The sequence below is a fragment of the Ambystoma mexicanum genome, chromosome 7q (assembly GCF_040938575.1).
Source record: "Ambystoma mexicanum isolate Mex_15411 chromosome 7q, UKY_AmexF1_1, whole genome shotgun sequence".
Classification (NCBI taxonomy): domain Eukaryota; kingdom Metazoa; phylum Chordata; class Amphibia; order Caudata; family Ambystomatidae; genus Ambystoma; species Ambystoma mexicanum.
In genome coordinates this window covers 1,019,568,464-1,019,581,910 of record NC_090941.1, presented here as the reverse complement: position 1 = coordinate 1,019,581,910, position 13,447 = coordinate 1,019,568,464, and the positions used below count along the sequence as shown (strand labels likewise).

The following is a 13,447-nucleotide window of genomic DNA, read 5'->3' as shown; positions in this document are numbered from 1 at the left end:
AGAAAAAGGTGCCATTAGGGTGCATATCATGCATATACCTTATACCGAAGCAGGACCAAGTCTTTGCTATTCACTCATCACATTTAGGGTCCAATTCTTTTGCACCACACTGGCTTAGTTCTCGTGTAAACTCTAACTGGGTGTGTACACGCTTTTATAGCTTCCTCCAAGCTCCCACATTGCAGGACACCCGATCAAATTTACTTGTGTCAGTTGGGCCTGGCGAGAACAGTGTAGCTTGTAGCGAGTAGGGGCAGACTGACTTTCTCTCTATTCTAACATGAGGGAAGGCTTTGTATCCTGGCATCCGGTATGAGGCCAATTGAGCCTGTGCTGCCATATCAGGTGCACCAAGCCCCTCTGGACGTAGAGTAGAACCATTGTTTACCACCGTATCTTTGGTAGTTTCGGGTGCCATGCCAGACTTACCAATAATTCTTTTTTAAACAGCGGGCCAAATTCGGATATTTTGCAAGAGTCGTTTAGGCACAATCAGCTTTTTGGTGATGGCTATCCTCGCATTTGTGGAGATGTGAGTGAAGACCATCTCTAAATGTTATGATGGGGAAATTTCAAGTAGGTGGAGTGGTTATCGTTCAGGAGAGTGGTGCGATTCCTGTTTATAACAATGCCCAGGTAATTAACTGATTGTTGCTCTGATGTGTACGTGCCAATGTCACAGGGCTTGGAAGTGTTATTAGTAAAGGGGAATCAAATCAACTTGGACCAATTTATATTTAGTCTCGGAAATTGTCCGAATATCATTTTTTCTTGTGTGAGTGGGTGAAGGTTTATGCCTGGATCCTTAATATAGGACGTTGTCTGCATAGAGAGATATCATTTCTCTCTCACTTCCCAGTGCCAGGCCAAGGATCCCATGTGATAGACTGATTTTGTCAGCTAGTGGTTAGACCGCAAGTCTGAATAGGAGAGCTAACAAAAGGCAACCCTGTATAGTTCCCCTCATAGCTGAAAAGGGTCTGAGTGCCCACCCAGTGGGCTGATCTTCATGGGGGTATTGGAGTATAATAGTTTTACACATTGCAAAAAGTAGCCAGTGATTCCTGCGTTCTCAAGCAGTGTAAAAAGGCAGTACTACGATACAGAGATCAATGCATTTTCAGGGTCCAATAGCACTACCAGTGCTTGGACATGCTGGTCTACTCGAACAAAAGTCGCAAATAGACACCTCAAATTCAGGGCTGTTGATAGTCTAGGAAGAAATCCCAACTGATCAGGATGGATGAGCAGAGATGGCTGTATCATACGGTGGTCAGTCAGCTAGGATTTTAGCAGACATTTTCAAGTCCAGGTTTACCAACGATATAGGCCTGTATGAAGTGCAGGCTGTTGGATCTTTTTCAGGTTTTAGGAGCAGTGTGGTAATCGCTTCATTCATAGTGGATGGGATGGAGCCCAGCTGCAGTGATTCTTGGCAGACATTCAATAGGTATGGAGCTATTTTCTGCCAAATTCTTCTAAAAACGTAGGCGTCAGTCCATCTGATCCTGGGGCTTTAGAAGCAGGGAGCGCTTGGTGTCGGGGGAAATGGAAAACATTCGAAAGACGTTGAAAACTCTCACTGATGACCTAGAATCGAGATATCGGAGAAATAACATTCGGATTGTGGGTATTTCTGAAGCGAGTGACGTACGCTCCATGGAAGGGTTTATCCCCTGCATTCCTGGTTGAGCGGTGCACAGAATCTCAGGTAAGAGACTATTCCTTGGGCCCGTTTCACGCCGGTTATAGCCCGTCTGCTCAACTATAGGCACTTGGATGCTGTCCTGATGCTGTCACAGGAGAGCGGACAACTGGTGTACAAGGGGGATCAGATTCATATCTTTCCGGACTTTTCGAACAAGGTCTAGGCCTCAGGAAAATTCTTTATGGACGCCTAGCGAGTTGTGGGGTGCAGAGGCATCAAGTACTCCATGATGTTCCCGGCAAAGCCTAGGGTGGAACACTAGGAGACAACCCTGTTTATTAGCACACCAGAAGATGCCAGAGATTTCCTTGACTCCCTGCCACTGGGGAGGCCCCCGGTTCTCTGGTCAGAATGGGATGCACTTACCACTGGCTAGGGAACCGGGCAGATTGGTTCTGGGGGTGCACTCAGAGGGGTGTATAGTGGTATGAGAAATGTGATACTGTTGCTTGAAAGCTGGTTATTCATGTTAAATCGGGCGGTGGGGGTCGATTTGTGGCTCAGAGTGGCCTAACCGGTGAAGTACGCATGCAACAGGGATGATTAATAGGGTGGGATTCAGTTATTGCCACGTTGTGGGGAATGTATTGAGCAGTATTGCGAGGAACGCGCACCTTGTGAGACATTCATGAACCAGTGTGCAGAGAAAATCCTAGAACATCATTTTGGACAAGTCATGGAGCAGGAGTCGAAGCAATCCTAGCACAGCAATATGGCTGATTCATAGGGTTGTAGTGTGCAAATATCCTAGAACATCACTGTGTGGAAATCAAGGAGCAGCCGGGTGAGGCATTTCTGTGGCCACGTTGCAGGAAATTCATAGTGCAGCATTGAGGACAATAAGCTTAGAATTGGAAGACGATCATAGCACAATCATTATGGTTTGCTCACTGCGCAATGTTTTTTGTGGTCTTTTTTTGGGGCCAATTTGTTGAACAGCATTTTGTCGCTACCACTGAGCAGCATGTTGGAGAATTAAAAGAGCAGCATTATACAGAATTCATAGAAAAAATGTTGGGAACTAAAAAGCTTTCTTGGGAATTTAGAGGAGTACAATTACTAAATTCATACCGCACAAAAACTGTGTGAAGCTTATAAGTAGCGTGAATTTATAGAACTGGCAGCACAGTTAAAGGAAGCAACGCAAGAAGGAGACTATGTTGTCCTATCAAGTTAGTTGCTTGTGCGGTGCTTTGGAGGTACTGAGTGCCCTTTCTTTGCTCTGTGATGGAACAGAATAAGAAAAGGGGAGATTAGAAAGAGATGGGGGGATGAAGAAAGCTGGCAGAAGGGCTCAGAGGAGAGAAAGAGTGACGCGAGATAGACGTGACCATTTGCAAAATGGGTACATGCTAAGTTAGTAGGGATTTCATGAGCGATTGTCGGTGCATTTCAGGAGTGGCGTGGAGCTGATTTACTTGCTCAAAGAAGCCTAAACAAATTTCCCCAATTATCAAGTTAGTAGGATTGACTTTTTTCTCTTTTAAAAACATATTTTAGGGAAAATGTGACCATATGACAATGGCAATCCTACTACTGATCCCATACATTTACTCCAGGTATATATATATATATATATATATATATATATATGTACCAGCCAAGGCAAAGAGCGTAATCAAACAAATCTGTAAAAGTCACACTATTGAGGAACTTTTGACGGAACTTGCCACCAGCAGAAAAAGGTTTGTGTGCGAAGCCATGATTCCTTTTCGTCTGTGAATTGGCCATCAAACAGCTTCCCCTTCTTTGCAGTGGCAACATCAGGTGTACACTCTCTCCTCCGAGGTCTCGGCCATGCCAGAACCCCAATAAACCCTGCCATGCAGCCATGGTTGCAGCAAACAGAGATACCATGCAAACATGGTCGCAGCCTTCATGACCACTCTCTGCAACGCAGAGAAATGCCCACAACCCCAACACATTCCCCGATCATCACCCTGGACCCTCTATATACGCTCTCACTCCAGCACACCCGAACCACCACCACCGCCCGAAAGCAGGGCTTCCATGGATGTGTCCATGGAAGATTGTCGAGAGGGCGGTCAGAGTGCCAGACCTATGAGTCGCAGAATATAATGGAGCTGCAATTCAGGATTCAGTTCCCAGCATGGCACGGGAAGTGTGCTGGCCTCAATATGAGATGTCCTGCTAGTGTTGGCAGTCGGTGACCTCATGGGCTTATTTCAAGGTTCAATATAAAGATACAATGAGCGGGCGCACTAGGCAGCTCCTGGGTATCGGGCATCCACCAATGAGCAGATGCTACTCTTGGGGACTGAGCAGCAGTGTGCTCGCGGCATATCTAACTTCCTTACGAGATGCAAAGTATGCCTTTTTGCCCATGACTGTATATATGACTCATTAAGTTTTAAACTTTTAGATTTGCGCCAATGCCATTCAGAGATATTCTGAAAAACAGTTAATCTCACATATGTATGTTATTATGGCCCCAGATGACCTGTGGAGATAAAGTAGCGTCTGATAACGGTTGGTGTCCAGGTAACCAGGCCTCTAATAAGTGGTAAAAGTGCATACAATTTGTTTTTCTTTTTGTTGTTGTAGGGTTGTTGTAGGCTAACCTATTCAACATCTGAGCAGTACAAAGGAGAATTTTTCCAACACATTTTCACGTGTCTTTGCCCATGATATATGCTGCCATTATCACTGCAATTCATAATGCTTGTGCCCACAATATATGCCAGTATTTTGCCACTGTAGAAAGATAAAATAACTGGATGTGGCAATATATGCCAGTATTGCGACTTTGAAAACAATCTGTACCGAGTGATTCCAGCATTGCCGGTGAAAGAATAGATATTTATATAGGCCGGTATTGCCACTCTAAGAATACATTAATGTTGACAGTGCCCAATTCCCATGTAAGAAGACAGGTAGAAACTGGCTTTGCCGGTATTGACCATATTGCTACTACAGTAATATTGCATTATGTAGTGCTTCCGGCCAGACTCCTCCAGCGTCTAAGTGCTTTTTCAACTTGTTTTACTACCCGTTTTGAAATGATACTTGTTTTATTGACCTTGGAAGGATGAAAGGATGAGAAGGCCCTGCCAAGGGGTTCAAACTTTCAAAGTGCAGGCTGCTCTCATCTCAGAGACTAATTCTTTACTCGTGTAGCTATGCACTTTTAGTTAAGAACGTGTTCTTCTTGGCTCTTTCAAAAACGCCAGTGTAAGAAGACCCGTTGAGCTGGCTATGGCAGTATATGTCAGATTCGCAACTGTAAGCACACATTCATGTTGGCTGTGCCCAATAATGACAGAATTGCCAGTGTAAGACGATGTAATGCTGGTTGTGCCACTATATGCTAATGTTTGCACTGTAAGAACATACTAATTGTGGTGGTGCCAATATATGCCCGTTTTGCCACTGTTAGCAAACATTAATGTTGGCTCTGGCAAATAATGCCAGTATTGCTAATGCCAGATGACATTTTAATTTTGGCTGTGGCAATCTAGGCTTTCGCTATCCCATACCGCTTGCATCCAGTATCCAAAATGGGCCAGGGTTGCCATTGACATGAAAATCCCATTGCTCGCACAGCTTCACTACCTCGCCTCACAAGAACTGTCCCACACATGTATTCAAATGCTGCAACATTCACATGTGCACACCCTCCCCTCTCCCAGCATACACATACATGTTTTTCATTCCCTTACCTGCTCCACCAGCTTGCCTCATACCTCCATGATGCCAGCTCTCCTTGGACAAGTGGGGATAGGGGTCAAATCTACAAATGCCCCATCGTGGCCAGTAATTGGGTGCCTTTTGCAGGTCTTGGTCATGGGGATGTGCTGGAGGATCCAGTTTTACCAAAGCGGTCCTGCAGTGCTCCAGCTAGCATGCTGAGTCGGGGGCAGCAAAGACTCCCCTGGCCTTGCATGGACCATTGGGCATGTACAGGCTGGGTGGGGGTACTCTGCGCCAGGTTTGCCGCAATACACCGGGCCCGGGAGCGCTTCCTCTGCTTCCCTTTAGCTTCTCCATGGTAGCCGAGGAACTCTAAAAGCGGGACTAAAGAGACCATGGATCAGTCCACTCCTCCCCTCCCACCCCCATTTGGCTATGTCAGCAACTGCACCGAAATTGTTCCAGTCTTTCATGAAATTGTGAGGCCTAACCTCTCATGCCAGCCTGTGTACTGCAAAAAATCAAAAGCCACTCTCGCCTCTTCTATTTATCATGGATGTCAAACCTCTCTATTTTTTTACTGCATAGATAAAGCCTAAAACTCACTTGAGCATTTTACGGCTTGTATGACTAAAAAACGATTAGTGGTCTTGGCATCACAGAGTTAACTACTTATTATTGTCTAGTTTGAAAAAAGTTGCTTTTTTAGTTTTTGTTTGAAATGTCATAAGATGGGAGGTAGACCTAATGTCACCTGGCGAGAGTTCCACAATCTTCCCACTGGGATGGAGAACATCCTGCCCGAGGATGATGTGCTAAAGTAGGAAGCTTGGGGATATAGAGGAACAGGCTTGCACTTGTAGGAAGCTAGTGCAATGGTGGGCTTCTCTTGAAGGGACTTTTTTTTAAGGATGGGGCCTGGTGTCCATAGATTGCTGTATGCACAAAACATAGTGGTTTATGCTGAATTATTTTTAACTGGTAATTAGCTAAGTCATTGGAAGACCAGGAATATCTGGCGTTAGCTGCCAGAACAACTAGACTTAAGCTTCTGAAGTCTCTGGAGTTTGTGGGTTGCTGCATTAGCAAACCCTAGGCAGAGCAGAGTGCATTGCAGTAATTCTATCATGACACTGCAATGCTATTGGCAACCATGATTTCAGCATGCTTTAGTGGGCAAATCCCTGCTTGGACAACAGAGGCTGTTGTATAGGATATCGGTGAGAGTGCGGCATCAAATTTAACTCCCAGATTTTCCCACCAGGAAAGTTGAGGTATGTAGGCCCATACATGAACAGCTACCTATCTGGAGACTACAATGACCAAAGTCTGCTCACTGCTATGTTTTAGGTGCATGAGGCACACCCACATGCCAAAGGCCTCCATCCAAGCTTTGACATCACCTGCTGCATTTGTATCCTCCTCTTCCACTCCTAAAGATGTGTGTCTCCTCAGAATGCATGAGAAGATGTGAAATGGAGTCGGGTAGCATTGCCAAAGGAGAAACGTATAGGTTTATAAATGGGGGGGGGGAACAGTGCTGAACCCTGAGGTACTCCACGTCAGAGGTTGGTCTTCTGATTCAAAGGGGGGGGAAGCTCCACTATTTTTTGTACTGTCCTCAGAACATAGAGATGGACCAGGAGCACGCTGTGGTTCACACTATTCAGTGCTTCCAGCAAGTTCCATGACACCAGAGCTGCCGTGCTGCTCTAATCCGCCAATATCCAGACACCATAAGAACCGCCACTAGGACTGTCATGGACTTGCTTCGCACACAGTAACCATGTCCAGTCCTATGCTGAGGAGACCCCAATCTACCTGTGTGTCGCAGACCCACAGGACCCGGTTGCAGCCATGTCCGGAGGACTGTAGGCCATTGAAAACAGCATAGGGCAGACCGCTCAACCTTCAATGGAACTTCTAAGTCTAACTCCCTCCCGCCACGTCACAGTGCCCATCCACCACTTCCTTTGGGTAAATAGTGAGGTACGGAACCTAGCTGTAATCGGGGGTGCAGACTTCAACCTGAGATCGCCGGTAGGGCCCCTAGTTTCCTTTGGAAGAAAACACATTCAACTCCTCAGTAAATCTCTGCTCTGTATTCCTCCAGAAACCTATTTTACCCCGGGTGGTAGTTGCACTGATCCTCCACAGACTGGTGAACAACAGTCCTTTGTACACACACCTACCTGTCTACGAATTGGAAGGCTGCAAAGAGCGTATAATGATTCTGGCAGAGAATCTTTGGCCCCAAGAAATGTAAACCTCTATCTGACCATTTTGTGAGCAGCCTCTGGGGTCCCAGTACAAGCCTGGGCCTCCATCAAGGTTCTATACCTCACGTACAAATGCCCGTGCAAGTCTTCTCCTGGATACCTCCAGCAACAGACTGAACTCCCCTCCCCACCAGAACCCTGTGCTCCACTCAGGCCAACAGACTAGCATTCACCAGGACCATGGCTAAAAGCCAAGGAGACTGATTCTCTGCAATAGCACCTGGAACCACCTTCCATTAGAAATGTGTAATACAGCAGGGTTCGAAATTGAGATTGGAAGAGCAGGAGCTAAAACCAGCTACTGGGTGTCGGGCATCACAGTGTAGGCTGGAGCTACCCCTGGGAACCAGGAGTTGCCAAAGATGCTCCTTGAACATTTTGTCCATTTTGCATGAACCATTGTGTCTGTCTATTAGCTGTGTTCCAATAGCTTGTTTATTAACATTCTCAAAGACTAAAAGTTACACTGGCTTTCATGCCCTGCCAGGAGGGCCAAAATGACCTTTAGCGGCCCGCCAGTGGAGCTAAGGCGGGCCCGAGTGAAGCGAGGGCCTTAGCTCGGACTGTGGGCTAGCAGGTCATGAAAGCACCAGGGTTTGCCTGAGGTGCAAATGGCTTTCTTAATTTTTCATAGGGAGATCCGCACTGCTTGCGCAGCCGATCTCCCAATGAAAAATGAAGGAAAAAAAATAGATGTCCGCCCCCATATAGAAAAGGGACTGTCCCTTTTCCATGTCTATGGTGGCGACCAGTAAGTGGAGAGGGTGGCAGGGAGACTCGGATCATTTCAGGGGCTCCCTTTTGCCTCCCTGCATTGAAAAAAAAAACGCCAATGAGGGAAGGGCTATGACAGCGGGCAGGTATTGTGTATTCCCGTCTGCGGTTCCAGCCACCTGATTGGCTGAGCGCCGTCACCCAGGTGTACGAATGTCACATTTACATGTTGGAATGCACCAGTTGGCATAAGGAGCCAAAAGTAGCTCCTGAAAGCTGTTTCAAGCTAACCAGGCTCTACTATGCTAAAAGCACGAGCTAAATGGCTCCCTGCTCCCCTCAATTTCAAACCACATATGCAGACTGCCTCTAGTACATCAGGGCCAAACTCGATACCCACCTTCAACCTTCTACCCATGCTTCTAGACCCCCTACTTATAGACCTGCTATTGTGTAACCCGTGTATTGACTATGCAAAGCCCTTTGTAGCTGTAGTTCTTCCATTTTATCTACAGCTCCTTCAAATGCAAGAATCTAAAATTGTCAAACTTTAACCGAACAGACACCTTCCAGACATCCCGCTACCCTGACAGGGGCTTTTCACTAACCTGGACCTCTCGTTTCAAAAATACTTAATTTATAATAGCCGAAAGAGACAGCAATGGTTGCCTCTAATGACGTGATCAACTGAGCAGTATTTTTTTATGATAAAATATGAAGGGGGACATTCTCTGACACTTTTAATAGAATGTCATGGTCTGTTTCTTTCACACCTGCACCAGGTGATGTATCTAGTTTGGATGCCTTCAGTCTTTACCTCTGGCAGAGGACTTTGGGGTACACTGTCTATCCAACAGGGGTACAGATGAATTATTCTTGTTAATCTACGAGTGCAGCAATTGAGTCAAGGAATGTGGGGGTGTGCATCTCCTTGTAAAGGCAATATGTCACAGGGGTTTGGTCCAAAGCAAGCCTTCTGTAAGTGTCCCAAACTAGGCCACTGTTACAAGTGCCCTTTGCCCTATAACAGTGGTCTGCAACCTTTAGACCGCCAAATGATTTGGAGTACAACTCCCATCTGCCCCAGCCAGCATAGACAATGGTGATTCAAAGTCCAAAACATCTGGAGAACTGCATATTGCAGACCCTCCTCTTAGGACCTGCAATGAATCCTGCAGTGTCATCACTGATTTACCAGTGGTGGTCTCCTCCCACATGGCCAGGAAAAGGCAGCCACTGCCTGATCCTGATCCTGGTGGTGGTTTCAGGAGGGAGGATCATGTGGGAGGAGATGGCTGTCTGGGAGAAGTGGTGACTCCAACAGGAGAGACAAGGTATTCTTCTCTGTCGTGTGCTGAAGACCCTCTAATTGCAGAGTTCCTGGCGGTATGTTGTCATTATTCAGAACCCTGAATCCCCCTTTTATCAAATATTACAGGCAGAATACTATTCACTTTTCATGTGTACAAAACACCCCATAAGCACATTTAACGTCTACTGTTTATGATGGTTATTTAAATAAAGATGTCCAGCAATATAATTTAAAACGGTTTAAAATTCCTTTGGACTCCAAGTCCCAGAAAGCCTCAAGTACTTAGACAAAGAAGAGGAGTAAGGAGTCAATGTGGAATGAAAGTAACATCGAGTTAAAAGGTTCAATGTGCTGTCTAGTTGTCATGTTCACAATCAGCTGCGCACGACATTTAAACCTGAAGATCAGCTGCAAACAGAGAGAGGAGAGCTGCAGGGAAAGCGAAGCGGGAAGCTGACACAAAGGAGGAAGCAGACACATGAAGATGAGCCATGTTAGAAGAGCCAAACGCTTTCAGGCGGGTGCCTGGAAGCATACCTTACTGGAGAAGCGGGTCCCGTAAACCCACAGCAAGTGCCCTGGATGGACCACTGGAAGAAAGACAGCCGTGTGACCGAAGAATACTCAGGCCTATAAGGTTGCCTTGGTTCCATCGGCGAGTAGGTGGAAAGCTGACGCAGGGCTGATAGAACTTGAGCAAAACCCCACATATGGGATGCCAATACGGGGAAAGTTGGAACAAGTAATATCTGAAGTCAATGAGATATAAACAGTGAAGAAGTACAACTGTATTATAGTTAAAAGAAAGTGAGCATTGTAGAAAGGACTGGTGCGAAAGATACACATCAGCCAGTGAATCCTTTTTGGAAAGAGAGACCTGGCAGGAGAGTAAACCAGGGGGATCTGTTAGAGCCAAAGGGGGTCGAGGGGATTCCTGGCAGGGGAGTAAGCCAGGATATCTAAAGATTCCATTGAGAAATTCCTGGCAGGAGAGTATATCAGGAAATCATTTTAGAGCAGTTGTATGAAAGAGAAACTTTGTCATTTCAAGCAATTGTTGAAATTAAACATTTTGCCATCCTGTAAAGTAGAAAAAGCCTCCTTTTGCTATACTCCAAACAGTGCTGTGTAAAATACATTTGCTTTGCCATCCTGAGGAAAGTATCATGGGAAAGAGACATTTTAGAACAGAACATTGTTGGAACAGAACATTTTCAACAGTTTTCCTGAACTAGTTCAGGGGAAGGGAAACCACGCCTGGATACAAGAATTGTTTTGTTGAAATTATACATTTGGATTTTTACACACTTTTGTTGTATTGAAAACAGACATTTACCTTGCACCTTTTGATTGTGTATGTTAGTGTGAGGGTCAGATATATTTTGGACCCAAGGTCAGCTTGATCTAGTGTTGGTTTCATAGGCAGGGACACTCTCTCTAGGATAGGGACAAACCAGCCTTTACCCAAACCCCTTTTTTCTTTTAATAAAAATGATTAATATTGAAAACATTACAATTTTGTATCCACCTCCCATTGCTGACCACTCAAATACCTCATATCCAGAGTGCCTTCCCTGCGGGACATGCAGAAAAATAAGGAGTTATTGTTCCACATGGATGTAGTGGAGACAGTTGGATCAGACATAGATGCAGTCTTGCTCAGACAGCTGACCTTGTGATATCAAATTGCTGTGGCTGTATAATTGTGAGGTCTTAGTCTGGTGGCATGCAAAGCCTTGCTGGTGCATGGTCACTCATGCCTATAGTTTACAATGAAGTTTGGAAACAAAGGTGCAAAATATTGAAAATATGAATCACATGGACATATCAATATAGAAACCACAAAAGTACTATTTAAATGTATACATTGTGTCATCACTCATTTCCTGTCACACCCTGATCGTGTATGAATTCTCTGATTTATCCAGTGCATCCCGGCAAAGGTTGCAGTTCTTACATGTGAAAAAACACATGGGCGGGGGGTGGGTGGTTATTCCATCAATTGGTATCCTTAATGTCCTCATAGTAGCTATTGACTAGCAAGTCACAGCGTGTAGGAGACTGTCTAAAAGTAACGGACGATAGATGCAGGTATCAACTTACTAATTACTGCCAGTCTTCAATATCTCTCAATGTTTAGAGGTTATTTTTCTCATCTTTGATTTATGCTCACTAGATGCCGAGATGGTAGTACCAATTAGCTTTCTAAATCCCAATGACGCCTTCATCGGATGGTGGTCACACGATAAAAATGCTAAGGATCACCCAATCCAGGTGAACTAACCAGAACATTAAATAATACAAATTAAGAGTGACCCTGAAGCAGGAACATCACCCGAAACATTGTGCCGGGAACCATTTTCAACCACTGAAGAATGAAGATTAAGCTAAGAGCATGGTTGCTTTTGATTTGCCATGATTGGTTCAGTACATTGGAGCGATCAGTTTAAATGAAAATGTATGGTCTGTGGAGCCTTCCTTGACCTGGGGATATTTCCTCAACATCAGTTTTTCTTCATTTTGAGGTTGTTGATGATGACCCCATAATTAGGCCTATAACTATGGGTCAGTAATGCCCCCGCCGCAAGGGTCATATTGCTTTTAGTACCCCGGCCCGCAAGATTTGCGTGACCAGGGCACTAAAAGCATTTTTTTGTGTCCCGGGACCAACAAAAAAAAAAACGACCAAGAAAATGACCGCCGGGAAAGGGAAAACAAAGGGGGCGATCGGGAGCAAACATGCTGGAAACAGAAGTGTTCCCAGCACGACCGCTCCCGAAAAAAAAGAAGGTAAGTGAGGTTGGGAGGGAGAAAGGGGAAATAAAAACAAAAAAAAAACCTACCTGCGTCCCCGGCGGGGGACGATGGAAGCCTCCAGCCGTGTGGAGGCACGGAGCGGGGGTGGCCCCGCTCCGCGGCCTCCACACGGCTGGAGGCTGCCATTGTTGTCCCCCCCCCCCAGGGACAAAGGAGGCAGAAGGTAAGTGGGGTGGGGAGGGCAGGGAGGAGGGAGGAAAGGGAAAACAAAAAGAAAAGCCTTACCTGAGTCCCCGGCGGGGGGCGAAGGCAGCCTCTCAACCGTGGGGAGGCTTGCAGCGGGGATGGCTTCGAGCCTCCTCATTGGCTGAGGGGCTGCCATGCCCCCCGCCGGGTACAATGGGCGTGGAATCCCGGCCGAGGGATTCCCGGCCTGGTACTAATGCACTTTAACACATGCAGCCGGTTCACAGAGTTCTCCCGCCTGCCACGGAAGCTAAACGGCAGATCAAAAATCCATTCCATTATTACAGGGCTCAAGTCGAGGGTTTGCGCAGGTGGATGGCGTCCCCCCACTTATTTCACGCATCCCCCACTTTTTTCAGAGGGTACCTTGATATGCTAATTTCTCGTGATGCCACATTTATTTAGTATGTTAAACCCCCCCAATAATACACCACCACCCTCCCCCCGCGCCCTGCACTTTTATTTTTTTAAGGACTTGTTCCCTGCATTAATATGAGAGCATACTTGCTTCTGAAGGTGCTTCTATTGAGGGATTTTAACCATGGTGGCTTTCTCCTCCAGAAAAGTCCGCCCAAATTGTGTGGCTGAGATGGTAGGTCCTCGACAGCCCTTCTCATGCACCACGCTTGCTAGGCAGCTTTTTATGGCTCCATAACCCGGTGTTCTGGATCGCTGCGACTCTGCGTAATTAGTTAGAATGTGTAATTGCTGTCGGTTTCACGTCAGTGTCTCTTTCCCTTTGGTGTAATTGAGCAGCCCTCTTGGCTCATTAATGGAAGG

The 13,447-nt window shown here is 46.0% G+C and overlaps 1 protein-coding gene across 1 annotated transcript in view; it reads left to right on the top strand.

Annotated features, from left to right (window-relative positions):
* The window catches only part of STARD10 (StAR related lipid transfer domain containing 10), a 357,564-nt gene that overhangs the window by 277,748 nt on the left and 66,369 nt on the right, over positions 1-13,447 (top strand). The window lies entirely within an intron of this gene.